Source organism: Ambystoma mexicanum, chromosome 13, assembly GCF_040938575.1.
Source record: "Ambystoma mexicanum isolate Mex_15411 chromosome 13, UKY_AmexF1_1, whole genome shotgun sequence".
Classification (NCBI taxonomy): domain Eukaryota; kingdom Metazoa; phylum Chordata; class Amphibia; order Caudata; family Ambystomatidae; genus Ambystoma; species Ambystoma mexicanum.
In genome coordinates, this window is record NC_090938.1 from 475,692,167 (window position 1) to 475,711,916 (window position 19,750).

The following is a 19,750-nucleotide window of genomic DNA, read 5'->3' on the forward strand; positions in this document are numbered from 1 at the left end:
TGCAATGCCTGAAGCAGATGCCCCACCAGAGGATGTCCCAGATTCACTACCTTCGAATTGTCTGAACTGCAGAGTCTTCTTTGTTGACGGGCTAGTGGAAGATCCAGTGACCTCTTCCCATTGCTGCCTTCCCTGGGCTCTATGAAAAGCTTTTGATTTCCAGAAATCCTTTGATCTGTTTTTGGGAAAGACATGTATGGGTGTCACTGAAGTTTTTCTATTGAGAAGTTGTGAGTGTGTTCTGTTGCAGACCATTTTTTTTACTAACTTATCCAATTTTGAGTCCAGCAGTCTCCTACCAAGAATGGCATGTGTAGTAAAATACGTTTTTGGCAAGTAGCAGCCTTTCAATCCTGGTTCTATATGTTATGACTTAGTAACAGTTTTAACACACCGAGTGAGTGCAGCCACGCCAGAAATCAGCTGTGCCAGTTCTATATTTAGAAGGATGTCTCTGCAATCTTCCTCATTATCAATTTTTTGAAGCAACAAAGTTAGGTATTTTATAGCAGACTGGGCAAGTTATATTTCATATATGGCAATGTGGAGCATTGGACTGGATCATGCATTCACCTTTGTTAATGCCAAATCAAACCTGCTGTCAACTGGGTCCCTTGGAGCCATATCCTCAGCTGACATAAATGGTTTCTAAGCAGGTGTGAGCACTAAGGTCCACATGCACAGATTCAGCCACTACTATTTATTTACCTTGTTATGTTATCTTAGTTAGTTTTATACTGTAGTCTTGGAGCACCAATACTTTGTCCGTGTGGGTGAACTGTCCCCCCATCCAGGGTGCAAAGAAGACGTGGTCTGTAGGGTGAGAAAGAAGAGCAAGTTACTTATTTTACCTGGTAACATTCTTTCGATGGGATGTTCCTCCGACATATTCCACATCTTTGACAGTAATTACCACAGCTGTGCTGCTTCGGAAACCTTTTTCGGCGTAGGCGTCCTGCGTCGATGACGTCGATACGCTGTGCCTCGAGGGCCTCCGTCGACAGTCGACGTCACCGGATGTTATATCTAGGACACACGACGCCCGTAGCCTCAGTTGTAGTTTTTTCCCAGAACGTGTGGCACCAATCACCTGCCAGTATGACTGCAGAAAACCTTGCAGAAACATAAGCTGCAATCGCATAAGAGATTCTGTAGAGGGGCAGGCTGGGAGGGTATCATGTGGAATACGTCGGAGGAACATCCCATCGAAAGAACATTACCAGGTAAGATAAGTAACTTGTTCTTCGAGGGGATTGTGTCATCTGACCTATTCCACATCTTTGACAGACTCTCAAAGCAGTACCAACATATGGAGATGGGATAAGAATTTACAATTTCATCAATTTAGAATGCCCAATCAAATTGCTGAATATAGGACTGCCTTACCAAAGGCCAAATCTTGTCCATGGATAGAGTCCAGGGAATACTGTCTCACAAAGGTATGGACAGAAGCTCACGTGGCTGCTTCGCAAATACTGCGAATCGGAACGCCCCTCTGTAGAGCCGTGGAGGCAGCCACACCCCAGTAGAGTGAGCCTGTAAGCCTACTGGAGGGTCCTTATCCGCCAACCGGTAACATTCAGAGATTGTCAAAATGATCCATCTGGACAAGGTCTGTTGGAAACAGCCTGACCTAAATGCCTTGCAGCGTAACCAACAAAGAACTGATTGTCCACTCTGACCCGGGACATCCGTGAGAGATAGAAACTCAAAGCTCTCCTAGGATCCAACCTATGGAGCCTCGCCTCTTCCTTACCAGGATGCGGAGGCGGATAGAAGGCCGGAAGAATCACCTTTTGGCTTAAATTAAATTCCGACACAATCTCCGGAAGAAAAGAAGGACAAACCCTAAGGACAACCCTGTCCTTATGGAACACTGTGAAAGGTGGCTTGGCGGAAAGTGCCTGCAACTCACTCATTCTGCATGCGGAAGTAACTGCAACTGAAAATACAGTCTTAAAGGACAACAGTCTCAGCGGGCAAGAATGTAAGGGCTCAAACGGAGCTCCCATTAGGAACTTTAAAACCACATTCAAACCCCATCCCAGCACCTGGAAATATGACGGTGGAAACACATTAGTTAGCCCTTTTAGAAACTGAGAAATCAAAGGGATCTTAAAATAAGAACATTTCTCAGACGAGCGCTTAAATATGGACAGCGCCGCCAGGTACCCCTTAATGGTACCTACTTGCAGGCCCTTGTGGGCTAAAGAAAGCAAAAAAGGCAGAACCAAAGGAATGGATCATTGAAAAGGATCTACATTCTGTACCATGCACCAGTCGCAGAACTTCCTCCAACGGCAACGGTACAGGGATTTCGTTGCAGGCCTTCTGGCCCAAAGCAACACCTCCATCACGTCTTCAGGGAGGTCCCAATCCTTATACCTCAGTCTTTCAGATACCAAGCATGAAGGCCTGAGAGACTTGACCCTGGATGGAGAACTCGACCCCCCTCCCGTCAGAGCAGATCATCTCGGTAGGGAAAACAAAGGGGGGTCTGGGAATCTCTCTACCAGCACGAACACAGCCCAATGACTTGTTCTTGGGTGAATAACCCCTGGGAGAGACTCTACCAAGTCTTTAGCTCACTGTCCCTTTCACAGAGAAGAAATTTCCCTGCATATCAGCCTTTGTCCTGCCCAGGGGCAGTCCAGCGCCGAAATGCTAGGCAATTCTCCTCTGAACAAGAGTACCATCAGTAACCCCATACACGTGTTTCAGCCTTGTTGGGCATCATCAGTGAGGTGAAACTGTTGCCTCTCTAAGAACAGTGAGCAAGGGGTCCACGTCTGGATCGCCCTGTTAACTTAGGGTGAAACCCAAAGTTAATTTATTCAAAACAAAGGGGGGTCTGGGAATCTCTCTACCAGCACGAACACAGCCCAATGACTTGTTCTTGGGTGAATAACCCCTGGGAGATACTCTACCAAGTCTTTAACTCACTGTCCCTTTCACAGAGAAGAAATGTCCATGCATATCAGCCTTTGTCCTGCCCAGGGGCAGTCCAGCGCCGAAATGCTAGGCAATTCTCCTCTGAACAAGAGTACCATCAGTAACCCCATACACGTGTTTCAGCCTTGTTGGGCATCATCAGTGAGGTGAAACTGTTGCCTCTCTAAGAACATCTCGGTAGGGAAGACGACGTGGAGGGCAGATGGACATGTCTAGAAGGTCCGGGTACCACACTCTCCTGGCCCATGCCGGAGCAATGAGGACCATCCAGGAACCGAACCTTCGTGACCTCCGCAACACTTGCAGAATGACGGGGACTGGAGGGAACACGTACAGCAGTGGGAAGGACCACTCCACTACGAACTTGTCCCCTAGGAAATTCCCGTGAGCAGAATCTTTCGCACTTCCGGTTGACACTGGTGGTGAAGAGATCCACTTGAGGGGTTCCCCAAAGGGTGAAGATCCCCAACAGAACTTCCTGAGCCAGCTCCCACTCGTGAGAGACCGTGCTCTGCCTGCTCAGAGCGTCCGCCGCCGCGTTTTCGTCTCCGGCCAGATGAACTGCTGAGATTTGAAATTTCCTGCTTGATGGCCCAGAACCAGAGCTGCATCGCCTCCCTGCACAATGGGAGTGACCCAGCCCCCCCCTTTTTGTTGAGGTAGTGCATGGCCACTATATTGTCCGTCATAATCAGGACATTCTTCCCCCGCACAGACGGCAGAAAAGCCTTCAGGGCTAACCTGAAAGCCCGCAGCTGTAACAGATTGATGTGGAGTCTGGACTCCGACGGAGACCAACGGCCGCTGGCCGTAAACTCGTTGGCATGAGCTCCCCACCCCGTGAGGGATGCATCCATCACAATCGTCACCTCCAGCCATGGTTGCTGAAACGGAGCCCCCTTCAACAGATTTCCTTTGACAGCTCACCACAGAAGGTCCTGGGCGACCGAGGGCGGAATCTGAACGGGATCCGACATCCTGCCATAGAACTGCGACCACTGCATCTTGACAGCCCACTGCAGAGATCTCATCCGCAGCCTGGCCTCTGGCACCAGGAAAATACAGGATGCCATGAGGCCGAGCAACCTCAAGAACTCGAACGCCGGGAGACTCTGGGCACGTTGAAACTTGTTTACCATCTGCAGAATGTGATGATACCTCACCTGGGAGGCGAACACAGCCCCAGGGATGTGTCGAGCACTTTTCCGATGTACTGGAGCCACTGGTCAGGTGTCAAATGGGACTTCTTTAAATTGAGGGAGAAACCCAGCTTGTGAAGGGAGTGGCAGGTGACATACAGATGATCCAGGACTTGCTCGGGAGAGCGCGCCCTGATCAACCAATCGTCCAGGTAGAGGTAGACGTGAATCCCCCCTGTCCTGAGATACTCTGCCACCACCACCATCAGCTTGGTGAAGACCCTCGGAGCGGAGGTCAATCTGAACTGCAGGACTGGAACTGAAAATGCGAGTCGCCAACCGCGAACCTCAGATACTTCCTGTGCTTGGGATGAATCGGCACATGAAAGTAAGCATCCTTGAGGTCGAGAGACACCAATCAATCCTGAAGTTGAAGGGCCTGTAGGACTTGAGAAAGAGTAACCATCTTGAACTTGTCCTTCCTGAGGAGCTTGTTCAAACCACGCAAGTCCATGATGGGTCTCAAGCCTCTGTCTTTTTTCGGGATCAATAAATATGGGGAATACCATCCCCTGTTCCTCTCCGCTACAGGCACCAGTTCTATGGCGCCTTTCTCCAGCAGGGACAGGATTTCCTGTGCAAGGAGCTGATCCGGACGCTTCAAAGAGAGTTTCCCCGGTGGATTGTCATGAGGCCTCTGCTGGAAAGGAAGACAGTAGCCGTGGGCTATGATCTCCAGAACCCACACATCTGAAGTAATGCCACGCCATTCTACAAGATGCTGCGCCAGTCTTCCCCCAACCAGCGAACCATGGGACATGGCCTCATGACTGAGCTGACGCAGCTGCGGCAGTGCCTTAGGATAAAGCGGCAACTGCCTGAGTGGCTTTGGCACCTCGAGTACCTTGCTTTCCACCTCTGGTACTCCTACATTGGACCTTTGACTGACAGCTCCTCTCGATATACCAAAGGAAGAGTAGTACCGAAAGGAACCTCCCCCAGGACGAAAAGGGGGCTGGCGTACTGCAGCGCTCAAAGACTTTGCTGCAGCTTTGGAGGTCTGTAACCTCTCACGGCTCTCGTCAGCCTTGCTGCCAAAAATATGGACACCATCAAAGGGCATGTTGAGAACCCGGGATTGCACATCAGGAGCAAACCCCGACTTCCGCAACCAAGCAAACCTGCGCATCACGGTGCTCGCCGCCATGGGCCGGCTGACACAGTATGCCACGTCCAGACCCGACGGAACGGATTCACACATGCCATCCTTGCATCTTGGACGAGGGTAAGAAAACCATCCCGTTCCTCCCCTTCGGGAATATGTTCAGCCGCCAAAGACACACAATTCCACAGAGTGTGAGTGAATCTTGCCAACGCACAAACAGAGTTGGCTGCCTTTAAAGCCATACCCCTACGCCCAACCATCAAAGCGCTTGTCATCCCTATCAGGAGGGATGGTAGTGTATGCAGCCTGTTTCGTTGGGGCCGTAGCCGCCTGCACCACCAAACTCTCCGGAGTGGGGTGCGTAGACAAGTAGCAGGGGTCACCACTGGCTGGACAGTAGTTTTTCAGAAGCGACTTATTCACTGCCGGGAGACTCTCTGGAGCAGTCCAAGCCGCCGCTGCCACCTTTCTTTGCAACACCATATGAAATGGCAACACCGGGTCAGTGGGTGGACCTTGGTCCAGTATATCTGTCCGGTCATCCTGCAGAAAATTAACAGGTGGAGCAGACCACCACAAGTACTCAGTCACCCTTGACATGAGACGCTGATACGAGGATTCGGCATGTGTACCAGGCTCAGGCCTGCCAAACTCAACCTCCGGCGAGGTGTCAAGACCACTGGCGTCATGTAAGGACTAATGCAGGTCTTCCATTTGACTGTGATCAGACAACAGGTCATCAGGAACCTCAGGAGGCACAACCCCCTCCTCATCCGACCCTTCTTCCACCTCTGAAATGTAATCGAAAGGCTGGAACAAATCCATCCTGGGGGGGATGACTAGAGAAGGGCTCAAAAACAGGCCTTACTGACTTACTGAGAGCCTTCCTCAGAGTTTCCACAGCCCTTCGGGGCACCTCCGGTAAATCCTCCTCAAAAGGTGCCGATGGATTTGGCGTTGACGTCGACCGAGGCGCCGACAACTTCGACAACGGCTTCGAGGCCGGAGCCCCGATCGTGTCCTTCGACGGCCTCGGCGCTGATGGAGTCGACGACTTCTTCTGAGCCAGAGCTTCGAGAGAATCCCTCGATGGTCACGGCACTGAAGGCGTTGATGCCTTCTTAGAAGGCCTCACAGGTTCGGACGGTCTCGAGGGTGTCGAGGACCGGGACCTAGCACATCTATGCCGATCAACCTTGTCCGATCGGGACCTCGACGGCTCCCGATGATCGCGCCGACCGCTTGAGCCCAAAGGCGTGCAAGCGGTGGCTCTAGCTCGTTCCTTGCCTGCTTCTCTCGAAGGTGCGGACGGAACGGTGCCCTGCGATTCGAAAATCACCATCATCTGCTGGCGGAATGCATCCCATTCGGCCGGTGTTTAAGACTTGGTGGGACAAGTCACCCGCCGTCTGGCGGGGTCCACCGACGAGGACGGGGAAGGCGACCGGTGACGGCACTTCCGAGAATGCCTAGAAGAGGCAGAGGAATGGCGGGACCCACTCTGACACCGAGACCCCCTGGACTTACGCCGACGCGGAGCCTCGAGTCATCAGTTGAAAGTCCAGCAGATTTCGACTTAGGGGTTTTAGATACCCTACCTACTGTTAACTTCTTCTTCCGCTCCCGCAAGGCCTTCGAAGTCAGGGACTGCCAGTCATCGCAGTCGTGGGTGGCGTGGCTTTCGCCGAGGCACCAGAGGCAGACGTCGTGCGGGTCCGTGATGGACATTTTGGAACCGCAGTCCTGACACTTTTTGAAGCCTGACTTCAGGGTAGAAGAAGACGAAGACATTTTCTCAAACTTTCGCAATCGAAGTAGAATAATCGAGCGCGCCGAGATTCTGAAGTGAACACGTTTGCGGAAAAAACGGAACTGAGGCTACGGGCGTCGTGCGTCCTAGATATAACTTCCAGTGACGTCGACCGTTGACGGAGGCTCTCGAGGGACAGCGTATCGACGTCATCGACGCAGGAAGCCTACGCCGAAAAACTTTACCGAAGCAGCACAGCTGTGGTAGTTACTGTCAAAGATGTGGAATATGTCGGAGGACACAATCCCCTCGAAATGAGGATAAAGATAAGCAGGAATTGGGAAAAGCAGGGTAAAGTCGGATATCGACCAGAAGACAAAGGTGACAAGGGGATGGGAGGATAACATGAGGAATGGGGGGTAGCATTATCTGGGGTGCGTGTACCATATTATATGAGTTTAGACCAAAATGGTCATGAAAAGGAGCTGTCCACAATGGGCAAATCCAGTATCCTGTTGGCAAAGAGTGCAATGTGTTGTAGGTTTAATTATAAGTAAGGTTATGGTTGTGTGATGGCCTTGAGACATGCTCAAGAGTTCCTGGATGTTGTGGAAGCTTAGACACAAGATGATCGTATTGTGTCCGTTATGGGGAGTCCCGCTGACAGAGGTGTCAGAGCCAAGAGTTTGATGTGTGCTGAAAGAAAAGTTGGAGGACACAAAAGGGCGCATTGACAAGAGTCTCCCCCACCTGGAACCATTCTCAGATAGCATCCCATTGCAGGGCGAGAATGAGAGTGCAACCTTATGTAGCAGGAAGGCTTGACATTAGCCTAAGCTATAGAGCAACATAGGAAATATAATGAAAAAAGGTGTTTTATGTGCCGTGTTCTGGCGGGTGCAGTAGATAAATACAAGGGACCGCCTGTGCTCCTTTTGGCTATGGGACTGCTCCGGTATGAAAGAGAAATGAGCGTGAACAGGCGTAACTGCAAGGAAAACAGTTCAGCCATGACAAATCCTACCAATGTGCACCGAGGTTGGTGTGCCATGCGAAAAAGAAACAGAAACCATACGAGGCAGCTTAGAAACAGCGAAGGTTCATATAAGGTTCAAAACTTATATGCAATGTTCCCACACAATTTAACTGCCCTAGTAATGCAGTCCTCAAAAGAAAATATCTCAAAGCATAAAGTGAACATACTGGAAAACAGGCCGATGAATAGGAAAAGGAGAACATCCCATGCCCCCGTACATCCTAGTATCAGCGACACACGCAAGAAGAAAATGTGAGATGGTAGTCCAGGCCAGGTCTAACGGCCTGAAAGTGCTAGGCTGTACATGTCAAAATAAATACACACTGCTGTCCCTCCCATAAAGAAAGTGGTAAAATCCAGACAATGACATATATAAGGTATGCCTGAAGTGCAGATCTCATGTAATTGCATTAGAGAATAGACCATGCAGTCCTAATAATAAGGCACTTAGTGCGAGAGCTGAGCCCCCACCCCACCCACACACCCCCTCTGTCCCTTGGTGCCATAGGATAAAACCGCTTCATATTGGCTCGAAAAAACAGCCCAGAATGGCAAACGCCATCATCCTGGAAAGGGCATGGAGTCCATTCGCCATGGCCCTCGAACAGCAAAGGCTCTGTATGTATAGCAAAAATATATAGAAAACCATAGTAATGGGCACAGGTTGATAGCCACTCCCTTCACACAACACAATAAACACTAACTGGAAAATACTAGGATGTCCTGAATGCAGATTACGAACTGAATGTTTTCCTCTGAATCACCCAAGATGAATATTCAAAGGAGCGATGTTTTTAGAGTAATATATGGACTCTTCATATTATAAATATATTACATGAAGGATAATAAAATCTTTCATTGGTAACATAATATAAAAATTAATTATATTAATCCTCCCAATCAATTATAGATTTGCCTAACCTCAACGAATATAATAATTGTCTGTGGATAGTTGAAATGGTATGCACGTGTGGCTTTGAACTAAAAACATCACAGATACTTGATGTCAAGATTAATTTAGTTATGGACCCCAAATTTAACATACATTACACATCAATTTAGTCACAACAGACACGATAAATTCATATACACACTCCGATTGGTACTCAGGTGTAAACATATATCGAGTGTTTTTTACACGTATTACTATATATATCAACATTCAAAATGGTGCCGCGTACACTATGCGGAACACCAAACAAAGCTGATCACGGCAGGATATAATATCCTCTGTAATAATCATGAAAGTCAGCAAATGTGGTTCCTCTTTCCCAAAAGTAATGTCTTTACATACAGGATAGGATAAGACCTGCTTCTTCAAACAATGTTACCCAATATGTTTAGCACACATGTACCACTAGTTGTGCCAAGGCAAACATATTTGAATGGTGCCCAAACAAAAAACAAGACAGTACACATCATAGTGAATAAGGGATAGTTAAGGCATATAATAGACATAATGCCTCAAAACATGTTAATAATGATTTTACACAGACAAATGGCAAAATTAAGTTGTCAAAAAATTACAATGACTTCTGATTATTCCTGGTTATGGCATGATGAAGGGCAAGTGCCACATCCAATTAATACTACAAAATGTAGTCATGCCAGAGCCCATGTTTAATAGAAGGGAATTGAGTAATGCACCGATATGTCATTACAATGCCTAAAAAATCACCTTGCACTCTTTCAGTTATACGAAAAAAAAAAGTAATATAATCATGGGGTCAAAACCAAATCATGGCTAAGTGCCTGTGGCAATGCCAACATTGTGTTGCAGTATAGATTGATAAAATTGACACACACACACACACAATAAAAAAACACCATTACAAATATGTGCACTGATCTAGCTAAATAACACCCAAACTACATCAACAAAATATCATAAAGTGCAAATGCATATATAGCAGTGAGACCAATCACACCATATAGCTATTCACTAATTGATCTCTAATGAGAATACATAATAATAATATTATCTATCTCGAAAACGATCCTAATGTGCAAATTAGTCAGAATAACAGCTATGGAAACCCCATCCATGCATACAGTGCAGAATGTAGTGCAAATGTGCAAACATATGTTCATAAAACAGTGCAATTCATCCATTTATAATAAAACCACATTACATCTCACAAAAAGAAAGGACTTAAACTCATCATGATGCATACATTTGGAACACCCAAATCATTAAAAGCCTCAGATCAAAAAAGACAATCAACAAAACAATTCAGGAAATAATATTAAATAAACCTGTCAAAAGAGCGATACAAAAAAATCAGGCAGCAGCAAAATTCAAGATTGGGTACCAATAAAGGTGTACAGTTGGTCATCAATATTGTGCCAACAAGGCATTTCGTATCCAGATCCAGAATCAATTTAGTGTCAATTGCCGCAGTTTTTAAAGTTCTTTCTCCACCACGGCGTTGTACAGTGCATGGTCAATTCCATTGTATAGGAAAGGTCCACTCTCCTGATAGCTCAGATGTTGCAAAATAAGAATGTTGAGCTTGGAGGTGGTAGTATACCGCAAACATGGTTTCACATGTAATATGATGCTGTATAGTTCACAATGTACCCAACACTGGATGAACAAATGTTTTCTGTGAAGCTGCATGAAAAAATTCTTTACATCTATGGCACTTGTTTAAACCAATAACTGCTTGAGATAACCATGAACTCTCCATTGGTCTAATATTTATGGGAGTTAAAAATAACTGGAGACCAATTTATCTTTTACCGAAGGAGACCTCCTAAAAGTCAGGAAAGGTTGGAGAGACAACAAAGATGATAAATCATTGTCCATTCTAAGGATATGCCAGTGTCTCTGAACTATCTTCCTGATTTGTTGGGATGCAGCACAACATACAACAATTAAACGGGGTTCATCATTGTAAGACTTGTTCATTTTCCTGTTATAATTTAGCAAATGATCCTTCTGCACATTTCTAGCCTTGACATGGGCATTTTAAATCACCCCTCTTGAATATCCCTGTGACACAAACTGTTGGGCAGCTACTGAACAAGAATCATAAAACAGGTTCAAGGCTGAACAATTGCGACGATATCGCACAAATTCCCCATAAGGAATACTATTCTGGCAACACGCAGAATGACTACTAGTGGCGTGCAAAGGAAGGCTTAAGCTGGTGGTTGTTTTTGAATGCACATGTATGGATACCATTGCCATCCAATTTCACATTGACATCAAGAAACACTATTTCAGATGCACTATGGGTCTACGTGAAAACTAGATTGCCAGTGTTACAATTAAGTCTCTTAACAAACTCCACCCAGCTCGATTCAGTACCTTTCCAGATGACAAACACATTGTCCATAAAACGCCACCGTGCAACAATCTGTTCAGTATATGTCTGATATATAACTTCTCTCATCATAGTATCCTCCCACCACACCATGGCTATATTGGCATAGGCGGTGCATCGGTGGTCCTCATCGCAGTTCCTCTGACTTTATGAATAAATGTATTTTCAAACAAAAAAAACATTCCTGTTCAGACAAATGGTTAACTTCTCAAGAATCACTGTATTGTGTGAAAAGGAAATTAAGAGATTGTGTACAGGCTTTGATACCAACAGAATGGTCAATGGACATGCACAAAGAAACAACATCAAGTGTTGCTAACATCAAACCATTTTCCCAAGGGATTTCATGGACGTGTTATAGAAAATCTCTAGTATCATGCAAAAAGGAAGGTAACGAAGATACAAAAGAAATCAAGGTTTCATCAACAAAATGAGAGCTATGTTCTAACAGGGACTCTGATAAAGTAACAATAGGTCTTCTAGGAGGCGTCAGCATGAACTTGGGAAAAAGTAACAGGTTGGAACAGTGAAGGAAAGAGGGTATCAAAAACATACATGTATCATTATCAATAATACCTATTTCAAACCATTTATTGACCAATGCCGACAATTGGCCCTGAATATCAGAAAAGCGATTTGCTGATAATTTTCAATAGCATGCCTTGTCCCTTAATTGTCGAAATGCTTCAACAATGTATTAATCTCAATTCTGCAGGACAATATTGCAACCCTTGTCCAAAGGTTTAATAATCATTTTGGACAAGCTTTGCAATTCCTCTGTGAGTTGGTCAGGTTGTGTCTAGAGGATGTCTAACCCGACACTCACTAAATCATGAAAAGCCTCCACACCGCCCTCACTTGGGATTGAAGGATTACATTTGCGATTATACTTGAGGCGGGTAGTGCCAGACCAATCAGGGTCAATATCAAATTCTACATGATTCGGATTAGCTTGATCAATAAGGGAATATAAATCAGAACTTTTAAGATCAGTTCTACCATCGCGTAGTGTAGAAACGGGGTCCTTCTTTGGATTTTTTGCAAAGAATTTTTTTATTTGATTTTTCAAAAAAATTGATCAAAATCTAATCTAGTTTGAACATAATCGTGAGAGAAAGTGGGACAAAAATTGATTCCCAATTACAGGAGATCAGTCTGTTGATCAGTCAAGTGATGAGATGACTAATTAATCACTTGTATGTCATAAGTTGGTATTCATTCTTGCCACGACCCCCAAAGCCTGTTGGCCTGCCTTGGGGATTGCTGCATATGTCCTTTGCCCTGTCCCCCTCTACAAACTTTCTTCCAGCTGTCATGATACATGCTTTGCCTCTTGCACAACCCCTTCCCGTCTTTAGTGTCTTTCCATCTTGACAAAGGAGCAGCATTTCTTACAAGAAATTCAGTTTAGCCGCTGGTTCTTCATTTTCAGAATTAGAAACATCCGATTCAAAGGACATAGAATGCATATTGGAAGAATCGGCCACACTATTGTTTACTACTGACACGTTTCCTGAGAGTATCAAATCGATATGCAAAGGTATAAAGCCCTGCCTGTCTCATAATCAATTTTGTCACAAATAAACTTTCGATGTTTACGCTGTTTTATTTAATCTTCATAAGTGGCTCAATTGGCATTGATCTTGGCTTTAAAAGAAATTATCCAATTTAGCATATTTCCCTAAAAGGGTAGGAATCATGTCTGCCTAATTGCATATACATTTGTAGAATGGCACTGTTATATTGTGTGGCCCTAACCATCACATTACAGTTTTGTTCTTTCAATGACGTATATTCTGCAAATCTCACGCCAAAGTGATCATAATATTTTGCTGGTTCTAACTTGCACCCTTTCAGAAACATAGCCTGCTTTTGCAGATTTCTTTAGGGGCCAGCCACGTCCCTGCCGATATTGAGATGTTCAGGTTTAACTTCGTATTGTCCATACATCTAGTATAATGTGTGACTAGATTCTGTTATCAGTGGCGCCCCGATCAAGATGGGTTCATCCACATAGAGGAGAACAGTGATGCGCCTTCCTCAACAACAGGGATTTCAGATGTAGCATTCTGTAACAGTTTCTCAAAATCATTAATATACAAAGAACATAGAATGAGGGACAGCAGACATCACTGCCTTGCCTCTCAAATTGTGTGGAACAGGTTTGTTAGCCCCTCACTGTCCTTGAACATACTTTCGAGTTTAAAATGTATTTGCAGCATCCCCTCTTCTAGTCCAAGTTCCCTAAAGGTCTCCCATAATGTGGATCTTTCCACATGATCGAAAGCTGTGGACAGATCCATACATGTGAAGCCCAAATATCCATCCTTTTACCTCCCACGTTTTTCAGAAATCATAGCTAGGTTAGGCATTACTCTGTTGTTCCATGCAATGACAGGAGACATATTTGGCATCAGCTATTATATGGTTTTCACTACAGCATAAGTTTGGATGCAGAAGCTGGAATTTACCCATAATTTTAACAGAATAATCTATTAATGCCATTGCCTGTTACAACAGAGGTCTGGTTTTGTTCCTTTTAAAGACCACAACTATGATCCCTTTAGCAATAACACGGGAATTAACATGTCAAAGATTTTGCCTTAAGCTCTATTTGCTTTTTATATAGGTCCATTGGAATCCAATGCAAACCGGGGCTTTTCCTTATTTCCTTATTTCTGTGTCCTAATGATCTCTGTGACTAAGTTGACAGTGAATGAATCAGTCAGGTCTTCTAGGGGTATTTCTTGGTAACATCCTGGAATAATTTCTACAACCATGGCCTCAGGGTTATAAAACCTCCTAAAATGATGTACCCACTTCTCTTGGGAAAGTGTAGCCATTATGCAGCCAAATCCATCTTGGACACTTCTCCCCAAAATGATCAGCAACCAAAACACACAAGTCCATCACCGTTGTGATAATCGCTAGTTCATTCCAAAGTCAGGTGTTTCTCTGGTTCTTGGCCTGAGCATTGACAAATGGAAATGTAATCTAGTAGTGCAAAGAGATTTTCAACCCTATCTTTGATCCTGTTAACACAACTCTCACCCACATAGAGACAGAGCTGTAGAGTTGGATAGAGTTGGATAGAGAGAGACAGAGTGACACAGAGAAAGAAAGCACTCAGTGAGATAGAGAGCGCTACATCGGCTTGTTTTATGCATGGTTACTTTTTGATAGGCACAATTCCTTTTCATAAAATTGAACAATCTGAAGTTAGGAATAAAGTTCTTTCTAATCATGTGCTAGCTAACTTGATACAGGGAGGAAGAAAACACATAGTTAGAAACCAACTGAGACATTTATAAGAGAAAAATCTCTCATACACAACATTAAGTCCATGAACCAATATTTGCTCCATATTGCACCGGGAAAGACATCTGGGATTCAGCCAAATTAGTAATAAACATTACAACACTATTGAATAAAGCTAACTGCGAGGAAGCCTTAAGTCATTCAAAGAATGCAAGAATGAGTTTGTACACAACTGGCCAATGCAACTCACTAAAAATATAGGGGCACTAAGACCATTAACAGAGTTTTTGAGAAAACACTGAAATGTCTCACCAGTTGATGCGTGATACCGGGCCCTCATGGAAAGCAATTTCGGTATTAGAAAATCTTAAGGTAAGAGAAAACCAGACTAAATGGGAGCAGGACTCAGGAAGGGAAATACGTCAGAAACAATGTGAAGCTGTTGGCCACAGGGCAAAAAGAGCCTAACTGTTTATTCAGCACACAGACTGGGCTACAAACCTCTCACACGCTGGTGTAGGCTATGCTTCATAGAACTTCAGAAACACAGACAGTAAGTTCTGGAGGGATCGTGGAATCACTGGCTCATTTGTAAGTAGGTGGTGGGAGTGGCAGAGGATCTACCTTTTCTGGACGAGTATTACATGTTCATTGTCCATTTTCATGGACTCAAACGTTCCTGAGACCCTAGGATTTTTCAATTAAACTTCCACTCAAACGTTCCCTGAGACCTTAGGATTTTTCACAGAATCTTCCAGACAAAATTGTCTTCCCACTAGTCTCTCAGTGGAAGAACAACTGCACTGCAGCTCTGAGTAAAGATGGTGACTGGCTGCTCTTTAAGGCTCCACACAAATAGTTTCTTAAATAAAATGAGGATTGGAATGCATCATAGCTACCATAACCAGCCAAACTGTCGAACCATAACTGGCCAGATGACAAATTCAGGATGGTCTGTCAATATTTTTTGAACTTCATATGCAAGCTTTACACTGATCTCTCTTGCCCAGCAATTCAGAGAGCACCAAATCTACACATGGGCAAATTGAGTTTAAAGGCCCAGATGCATAAGTTATAAGGGAGCATTGGAGTGGTTTAACCCAGCTGTACATGGGGCTTTCACTTCACTAACTATAAATATGTTGTAAGGTTACATGTTCAGTTTACTTAATGTCGGCGCTGCCTAAATCTGGATCCTCCAACTATTGTTTTTCATATGCCTAGGCAGGGGGTTCGGAAGAGGGTTTGGGTCACCTGAAATGACAGTTATTGTTTCCGCTATCTAGAGGCTGTATAGCGGTACATTACAATAAGGCACGTTAACTGCCCCTTAGTCATTCTATAATGTACTAAGGCGTAGAAGAGATGTGTACTGCTCCAACTCAGAAAATTCACTGATAATTACTTTATTATTGAGCTGGTTATACAATCTCAAGAGAACGTATCTGACAAAAAAGAAATTCGACATTTGTGCAAATTATAATTTAGAATTGAGAAGAGGAAATAATAGCAGTATTTACATGATTTACTTAAAAACTAAACAAAAGTGATCCATATGCATGATTTATTGCAGAAACTGTGTCTAGTGAATTTAATGGATCTACAAAAGTAGAACTGAAAGAACCAATTTTAAAGTAAGAAGTAGATGAATCTGTAATGTCACTGCCAAAAATAAAACACCAGCCGCAGGTGGTCTTTGGGTGCTTTTGTTTATAAAAAAAAAGAAAAAGGAAAACAACTATATGGTAATCTAGCACTAAACACCAAGCTATGTGACCAACTCATTGACTGATGTAGTAACCTTACATACATACCAGAACTGTCATATGAATGAATGAACTATAGTGTTAAAATATAAGATAGACTACTTCCAATTAGATCCAATGCCCTTTTACCCAAAATAATTCATTTGGAGCAATTAGATTTCATGGCAAAGGGACACATTTGACAAAATGTGAAGAGGTACTAATGCAGTTAAAGTTGGAAACAAAAATAAAATAAATGTTGTGTTTAGTTGGCATCAGATGCCAAAGGAATGATGGACTGTGCTAATTGGAAAGATCTTCAATCAACATTAAAAAAAATGATTTTCGTCCCCAATGTTACAAAATGTATGCACGCAAATTTCAATAAACCCAGAGCTAAGGCCAAAATATGAAGCATAATATAATTAGCACATAAGTATAGCCGACAAGCCTAGCTGTTGCCGTCTGTAAAGTTTACCCTCATGATTGAAGGCTTCATGAAAAGAAACTGGCCAAACTAAATGTAAAAAGAGTAGAACAATGAGAAGAATATCACACGATGGCACCGTTTGGGGTGATCCTTGTATTCGTCTAATGGAGGTCTTAACACAAACAATGCCATGAATCCGAGAGGAATTAGAGCAGTCTCTGGGTTCAAAAAGAATTGCAATAAATACACTCCCTTACGTAAAACAGAAGAACTAGAAACGAGTGCAACACTGCAAAGGTCATAAAATGTAGATGCAATCCAGCCCAGCTAAGTATGCAGTTGAATAAATACTATTCTCTCAATGCTGTTAGGTCTGTACATTGAAACCGAGCTACACACGACTGGCTATACAATATGTACAATATGTCCTGTTTACACATAATTTCCTGCTACCAGTATGCCGACTTGGTGAATCATTTCTAGTTTACATTATATCCATTGATCAATTTTCAGTCATACCCACCTAGCAGATAATTGCCTGTTTGGTGCATAATTGGCACAGTATAGCTGATTTACATTATATCCACTTAGGATGTCAGAGCTAATTTAAATGGTGCCCACTTTGCACATAATTTCCACTCCCACCACCTCCCCCTCTTAGTGCATTATGTTCAGTTAAGTCATCACTGCCTGTCCTTGACCGATTTTGCTCAGGGGGCTTTACCTCCTTATGTCAGTGCTGGAAAGAAGAAAGACCAATGCTCCCCATGGTGGTCTAAGGCTTGGATGGAAGCAAAGCTACAGCTTGTGGTACACACCACAGTAAACACTCTGCCCCAAAGGCAATGTTTGCAACTGACTTGCATCCTGGCTATAAAGGAGCTGAAGTGCCAGGCCCAGCCAAAGTTAATAGCAGGCATGTGGGGCTGCCAACTGGTCTTAGTGCTGGAACAGGGACCGGATTTGTGCTGGTAGAATGGCTGCATTTAGCACATTTTCAAACTAGCACAATGTCAAGATTTGGATGTGTGGAAGCACACGCAAAATTACCAGATAGAGCTGCCACTGGCGCTAACAGCAGCACGAATCAATCTCGTTAATCTGTCCTGACACCCAGACAATTCCTGTCTTCGTTCCAGTGCACAGACTGTACAAATTGGGTCATTGCACCTGCATTAAAAGTTGTTGCACAGGCACACTAATATTGCTGGTATTCGCTCTGGTGCAATGACTACATGTTCCCCACTCTTAGTAAAGGAACTAATACTATTTCAAGCGTGGTCATGAAAAAAACTGAGGGGCCCCATTTGTGCATGCACCTGCACTGCATAGAGGTGGGAGCGAAGCAGATGGACAAAAGTCACATTCAAGTTGCAAGCTACTAGCCAGCCATAAGAAAGTCACACACCATCTGAATTCTATACATACACACAACACACCATGTCTTATTTACCAAGAGTCAAATATCACTGGCCAATGGCTTAGATGAGTACACATTTTAAGCCCTGATATATTCCCAGTTTGCAAAATTCTGAAATACGCTATTTGAAAATTACAGTTGGCACAATACCAGCATATTACTAATTTGGCCATCCCTGTGTGCTGTCAGTGTTTCCAACCTCAGTATATTCACGTTTTGACAATCCAGCGTATTCACTGCCTGACAATCATAGTAAACTCCCAGTTTGACCACCCATGTGTAATCCTAGTTTGCACAATAGCAGTATATTCCCAATTTGACAATGTCATTATACACTCATTTTGACAAACCCGGGCCAGATGAAATTGAACATTGCAGCAATATTGCTGTTGTACAGCTCTAAAATGCTCTCATTTTGTCAACCACAGTATTTTCACAGTTTTACATACCTGATAGTTTACTAGATTGGGAATTCACAGTTTTCTCCAAGTTTGTCAACACCTGCCTTTTTCATTGTGTGCAGCCTCCCAGCATGCAGAACTGCAGGATACTATCAGTAATCACAATACCGGTACATACCCACCTAGCACAACGTCAGCCTAGGTCAAGATAACCATTGCACAATGTTTTGATGGATTTCCTCTGTGCTACGACATAACTCCATCCTACCCTCAACACACTATTAAACACATCGGGTGTCATTTTGATTGGACACAGGGAGAGAACCGCTTACAAGCAGTCCTGCCCATGCAATATTGATGGTATGCATGCTAAGGTGAAAATAATGCTTTCAAATCCGGGCTGCCCCATGTTGCCATGCATGTTTGTGAAACAGCAGTTGTGGCAATCCCAGTGCACACCCAGTTTGACAATCCCAGTACACTCTCAGTTCTAGTAGATTTCCTGTTTCCACAAACCCATTGCATGGTTTCCATTCCTAATATGATACCATCTTTTACAATCAATTTCTAATTTGATAATATTAATACATGCATAATTTCCACTACGTTAGAAAATTACTAATTTTACTACCTGCGTAAGGTTCAAGTTTGCACAAATTTAGCATGACCTCGTTTTTTCCAAACACAGTGTAATCTGTTTGAAAGTCCTTGTATATTCCAAGTTTGACAATCCCAATGTTTTCAATGTTTGTCTAACCGTACATACCAGAGTTTATTTCCAATTTTCACAATTCCCTTATATATTCAGCCTGCACAATCTGAAAACAGAGAATCCCAATATACTCTCAAGTTTGGCAAACCCAGTTTGTCACAATGCTGGTAAAAGTAACCATCCCAATATAGTTCCAGTTTGACAAAGTCCGCATTATCAATTTAACAACTCCTATATATTACATGCTTGCAAGATCCCCTGTTTCATCTCAGTTTTCCAAATCATGCCACTTACCACCCAGGTTCTCGTCTCTACTTCTTATAGCAGTGCTGTATGTTTTGGAAAGAGATAGATAGCCCCAAGTAATCCCTCCATTACTAGTGGACCCCAATGGTCGTGATACATGACTCAAT

The 19,750-nt window shown here is 43.9% G+C and overlaps 1 protein-coding gene across 5 annotated transcripts in view; it reads right to left on the bottom strand.

Annotated features, from left to right (window-relative positions):
• Window positions 1-19,750, bottom strand: part of MAPT (microtubule associated protein tau) — a 609,480-nt gene that overhangs the window by 543,549 nt on the left and 46,181 nt on the right. Inside the window, exon 2 of one of the 5 annotated variants that reach the window (XM_069634099.1) lies at window positions 709-813. The exons of the other annotated variants lie outside the window; for them this stretch is intronic. The gene's annotated coding sequence lies outside the window, so the exon portion shown is untranslated. The remainder of the gene's footprint in view (window positions 1-708; window positions 814-19,750) is intronic. 5 annotated transcript variants of the gene reach the window in all.